Raw genomic sequence first — 6992 nt, 5'->3', positions numbered from 1 at the left:
GGCATAGAGACATTGCAACCCAAGAAAAGAATAATAGTAATATAAGGGCAACGGCAAAGGCTGACGTTGGCCTCAAACAACTGTTAATAATTTTGAGTTATTCTTCGGTGTTAGTATTACCGAAAACAAATTTGACGATAGTAGTAAAAGATGCGAAGGAGATGGTAATGTGCAAGAAGTAGTTAGAATATGAGTACTATAAGCTAGTCATACAAACGATGATTGTTATTAAAAGAAGTATTGCTATCGAAAAAGTCGGCAGTGTTGTGGAGAAGTAAGAAGCACATTTGATCTTTTTTTAATCATTTATCATTCAATGGAATTATTAAAATACAATCAAATTACGAGCACAATCGGGAGCTCGTTATTGTGCATTGAAAATAAGCACTACAAATGTAGGTGAACAATGGAATTATTGAAATACAATCAAATTAAAGCTACCACGAAATATATTTCTTCAAAGATGACTCGGAGTGATCGTGTGCCAAATAAATACCATCGCTCTTCACTCCAAACACATTTAAGTTCTTAGTAAGATGGTCACTTTGACTCTCGTAAGCTTTGAAACCTTTGTCCTTCGAACCCCACCAAATACGGCAATGGAATAAAGTATTTTTCAGAAAAAAATTTGGGCAGAACTTCCACTTATAATCCTGACCTACATTGAGATTATGATACCCCAAATCATCATCGCCGGATGCACAGTGCAACGTCAAAGGTTGGGAATCTTTTGGGAGAAGATTTACGATACGAATCCTGGTATCCTTAGTAAACAAGAAGCAGCCATGAGCTGCAAATGGCTGCAACGTGATTGCTAAAACAAAAATAGCTAAGAAAACCTTGGACATGTTGAAAATTCAAAGAGGCTTAGATAATTCAATAATTTACCCCATTGAATTCATTATATAGGCAACAACAAATCATTTGTTGATATCTAACATTAAGTTTAACTCAATCCTCAAGATCTCGATGCTACAAATCTTAACCCATATAATGATGATTTTGACTCAATTAATTATGTGTCTTAGTTATGGGTCCTTTTTGACTTAGAAATTATTTTATTTTATTTTTACTAATAACGATAAGTGGAAAACAATTTTTTGACATTACGACATTATCATAATAGGATTTAAGTAATAATTTTACATACATTTTATTTTTGACTGAATTTATACTTTATATACACACTTAATAGACCTACGTTTGAACCATACTTTTACCACCACTTTTTTCGTAATTCAACCCCCCCGAGAAGTGGAAATAATTACAATCCCATTCCACCTAAAATTCTAAGAATTTGTTGAGAGCTAGAATAGATTCGTTGTCCAGGTCGGTAGATGCGTTTTAGATTTAACAAATTTCTATAGGGTCTATTTCTATTCCTGCTATGTCGCAGGGTTTAAAACAAATATTAAAAAAGTGTAAGATGTTGGAAAAATAAAAGAATGAACAAAATACTTATATAGTACTAGTAAAATATACTGGCTAATACTTAAAAAATGTAAATAGAAAGAATATCAAAATACTACCTTATATTTAAAAATTTTAAAGAAAATCAAACGTATACAAAATCTTTTAAGAATATAATTCATATGTATAAGTAATATAGTAGTATTAGTAAATATACTAGCTACCCACTTATAAAAGGAAAATTAAAAATAATATCAAAAATCTAGTACCTTATACCAAAAAATTTCGAAAGAAAATCAAACTTAAACAAAATCCTATAAGAACATAACTAAGACGTAGAAATATTATAGTAGTAGTAATCTATACATATATAATAAAGCCGAGTTTTGGCTTCATTTTGAATAATTATAAGTTTTGGGCATGAATTTTTAATAATTTTATATTCTGGGCCAATTTGGATATTTATAATAACGTAATGAATATTTATGTATAATAAATGCCATGAAATAATTTAGGCTATAAACGGCATAACTAATGAATTTAGACTATAAATAGCAATTACAAATATTTATGCGTTTTGGAGTGTTTGGAAAGGAATGTTTCCTTAATCATCATATCAATTAGCCACAATATATCTCTCTATATAGATATATATTTCGTAAATTAACATAACATCTATTAAAAATTAATTATGACTAATATATCTAATACTAATATGTAAAATGGGTATACATATAATATTTTTATTAGCATTAAATAAGCCATTCAAATTTGGTCCACTAATATGGAAAATGGGCATATATATTGCAATCCGATTTATTGATGAATTATATCTTCCTATAAATCTGATCAAATTAGTGTACGATTGTAGTTTCTAATTTAACCATTAGAATTCAATTTGGTGGTGACGTTACGAGAATCAACTCATGTCATTTTGATTTAATTAATTATCATAACCGATAGATGAATTATATCTTCCGGTCTGATCAAATTAGTGTACGATTGTAATTTCTAATTTAACCGTTAGAATTTAAGTGAATCAATTCCTATATAGGATTCAAATTAAATCGGTCAGCTACTTTTAATAAAAAGAACGCTCCTATTAAATATTTTAAATAACCACTTTAATGGAAATAGATTGAAATTTGTCCCGTTTCTGCCTATAAATATTAACTTAATCAAATCATACACAATACAGAAAACATGAAAATGAAGGAATGAGAGAAAAACAATTCCTTATAATTGGAGTAGCACCACTAGAGTTAAAGGAAGCTTTCTTCTTCTTCCCTAATCGCTTTCGGTATAGAAGTTTTCGATCCTATTATGTTTTATGATTAATTACGTTAAATCTATTTAGTTCAAAGATCCTACATTATCAATATTCAATTATATTTTTCTAGAATACATTTATGATTAATAGTTTCTTACATATGTAAGTGTGATAGAATAGTTTTGATTAACCCTCATTGTTTACATAACTGTAAGAATTATATACACTATGTGAATTATGGCATTAGCGGCAATTGTTTACGTATAAATTAAAGTCATTTCATGTAAGTATGAGATTTGTAGTTTATTTCGAGAACTGATATTGAGTTGTCAACATTTCCTTTTTTTAAAAATTATATATCTAAAAGTTAAAAATAATATGCCTTCTGATATAATGAAATTAGATGTCCGACCACCAGTTGATTGAGAATAAGGATGAACATGGGTTGATGCGTAGGGTGCTGCAAAAGTAGATTGCAGGAGAAATGAACAGATGAATGAAGTAGAAGACGTGACATTGTGTTTTTGTTTGGTTAAGATTTCTTTTGTTTATTTAATTTGTAAGTACTTTTAAGTTTGTGCTTAGAGTTTTGAGTGTTAGGCTTGGTTTGGAAATAAATTTTATGCATAATTGTGCCAGCAATATCTTTTTTCCTAAATGCGAGAGACATTGTGTGAATATTTTGAAATTTGAAATTTGTATCTACATGCTTAATGGTACTTATGATTTCACTACTAATATTGTTACAAAACGTGGTATACATAAATAAAGTAGTTATTGGAAGCTTTAATTATTTTAAATACTGCAACTTTTGTACAATTACCTTATGTTTAGCACTTCATTGATTTCTAAATTTATTTAATTTTATGTTTTGGAATTACACATTTAAATTGTTTTATATGTTCGTGATTTTTAATTCGTAGTTGTATTTAATTTTAAGTAATTAATTCAAAATATAAATCTAAAATGATAAAATTAAACTGATCCGTGCATCGTACTGGGGTAGACACTAGTATATATAATATACCACTCTTAGCTACCTAATACTTACACAAGGAAAATAGAAAGATTATCAAAACTCTACTGAATATCTCCGCAACAAAATCTATCTAATACTCCATATGCAGAAGAAAAAACAATGATAACAATTATTGCACCTAATATAACCGAAAATCAAATTCATTAAGAATATAATTAAGATACAAAATATACAAACCACACGGTGAATTAAAATCTGGGAAAGATTAACGCAGAGACATATCTAATTTGATCATATTTGTGTGATCCAATTTGATATAATACCTGCTTAAATTAGTATTAGGGTATATTAGTAACAATATTAATTATAATTAAAAAAACACATAAGAATATTATGGCATAGAGACATTGCAACCCAAGAAAAGAATAATAGTAATATAAGGGCAACGGCAAAGGCTGACGTTGGCCTCAAACAACTGTTAATAATTTTGAGTTATTCTTCGGTGTTAGTATTACCGAAAACAAATTTGACGATAGTAGTAAAAGATGCGAAGGAGATGGTAATGTGCAAGAAGTAGTTAGAATATGAGTACTATAAGCTAGACATACAAACGATGATTGTTATTAAAAGAAGTATTGCTATCGAAAAAGTCGGCAGTGTTGTGGAGAAGTAAGAAGCACATTTGATCTTTTTTTAATCATTTATCATTCAATGGAATTATTAAAATACAATCAAATTACGAGCACAGTCGGGAGCTCGTTATTGTGCATTGAAAATATGCTCTACAAATGTAGGTGAACAATGGAATTATTGAAATACAATCAAATTAAAGCTACCACGAAATATATTTCTTCAAAGATGACTCGGAGTGATCGTGTGCCAAATAAATACCATCGCTCTTCACTCCAAACACATTTAAGTTCTTAGTAAGATGGTCACTTTGACTCTCGTAAGCTTTGAAACCTTTGTCCTTCGAACCCCACCAAATACGGCAATGGAATAAAGTATTTTTCAGAAAAAAATTAGGGCAGAACTTCCACTTATAATCCTGACCTACATTGAGATTATGATACCCCAAATCATCATCGCCGGATGCACAGTGCAACGTCAAAGGTTGGGAATCTTTTGGGAGAAGATTTATGATACGAATCCTGGTATCCTTAGTGAACAAGAAGCAGCCATGAGATGCAAATGGCTGCAACGTGATTGCTAAAACAAAAATAGCTAAGAAAACCTTGGATATGTTTAAAATTCAAAGAGGCTTAGATAATTCAATAATTTACCCCATTGAATTCTTTATATAGGCAACAACAAATCATTTGTTGATATCTAACATTAAGTTTAACTCAATCCTCAAGATATGCTACAAATCTTAACCCATATAATGATGATTTTGACTCAATTAATTATGTGTCTTAGTTATGGGTCCTATTTGACTTAGAAATTATATATTTTTTTTACTAACAATGATAAGTGGAAAACAATTTTTTGACATTACGACATTATCATAATAGGATTTAAGTAATAATTTTACATACATTTTATTTTTGACTGAATTTATACTTTATATAAACACTTAATTGACCTACGTTTGACCCATACATTTACCACCACTTTTTTCATAATTCAACCCCGAGAGGTGGAAATAATTACAATCCCCATTCCACCTAAAATTTTAAGAGTTCGTTGAGAACTATAATAGATTCGTAGACCAGGTCGGTAGATGCGTTTTAGATTTAATAAATTTCTATAGGGTCTATTTCTATTCCTGCTATGTCGCAGGGTTTAAAACAAATATTAAAAAAGTGTAAGATGTTGGAAAAATAAAAGAATGAACAAAATACTTATATAGTACTAGTAAAATATACTAGCTAATACTTAAAAAACGTAAATAGAAAGAATATCAAAATACTACCTTATATTTAAAAATTTTAAAGAAAATCAAACGTATACAAAATCTTTTAAGAATATAATTCATATGTATAAGTAATATAGTAGTATTAGTAAATATACTAGCTACCCACTTATAAAAGGAAAAGTAAAAATAATATCAAAAATCTAGTACCTTATACCAAAAAATTTCGAAAGAAAATCAAACTTAAACAAAATCCTTTAAGAACATAACTAAGACGTAGAAATATTATAGTAGTAGTAATTTATACATATATAATAAAGCCGAGTTTTGGCTTCATTTTGAATAATTATAAGTTTTGGGCATGAATTTTTAATAATTTTAAATTCTGGGCCAGTTTGGATATTTATAATAACGTAATGAATATTTATGTATAATAAATGCCATGAAATAATTTAGGCTATAAACGGCATAACTAATGAATTTAGACTATAAATAGCAGTTACAAATATTTATGCGTTTTGGAGTGTTTGGAAAGGGACGTTTCTGTTAGAGTTTGTATACTAGAAATCACGTTTCAAGTGATTGAATACTGTAAAACTCTTATTTTATTTTCCAATGAATAAAACAGATTATTTTTGTCATAATGTTGTTATGTTTTACATTTAATGGATGTTAATACATGTTTAAATGTATAAGTTAACTTAACAAAGTCTAAGTCTTTGTTTTAGTAGACCGGTTGTGGGCGTCGTCCACTTTAAGGTAACACGGTCAGTTCTAAACAAAGAAAAAGATGAATTTCACAACCTAGATGGAATTTGACTATCCATCGAGAAAGGTTGCAATTTCAGTCCGCATATTTTTAAGCCTTACTGAAATAAGATGACATTGGCGTGGTATAGCACTGAACGGATCTAACAGCAAGACTTGTCCTTGGGCTATCTAGTGAAAGGCGAGGTCTTGATAATATTTGTATCTTAATCAATGTAGGTTAGCATTGAGCATACGGTATTAATTATGCATTACTTTGACTTATCAAATCTTGCGGGTTTTTCGTAACCCAATGATCCTGATATATTGGGTAGTGGTGATCAATATCTAGCGGTGCTAGGATTGCTATTATATTGAATCGTGCGTGAGGTGAGTCTCGTTTGATAATGTCCTCAAGAGGAGCGCGAAACAAGGTTTTATTATTCGGAACCTAGCTAGTTGGAGTTTGATTACTCTATGAATAATAAATAAGCGTTTCATGCTAAGTCCACGCTTGAAATTAACAAGAAGTTAATTAATTAAGTCCATAGCAGACATTAATTAATTAACGGACATTTTTATCTTAAGCGCGGGAAATGAAAGTTAAATGGAAACCCGGATTACTTATAATTTCGGATTTGGATGGGGAGAGTTCAATATTACTTCTGTAGTGGTTGCTCGTAATATTCCAACTATAACTTGTATTAAATTGTGGGTTCAATTTAATTAGT

This window comes from Salvia hispanica, chromosome 5 (assembly GCF_023119035.1).
Source record: "Salvia hispanica cultivar TCC Black 2014 chromosome 5, UniMelb_Shisp_WGS_1.0, whole genome shotgun sequence".
Classification (NCBI taxonomy): domain Eukaryota; kingdom Viridiplantae; phylum Streptophyta; class Magnoliopsida; order Lamiales; family Lamiaceae; genus Salvia; species Salvia hispanica.
Note: the sequence above shows the minus strand (reverse complement) of the source record.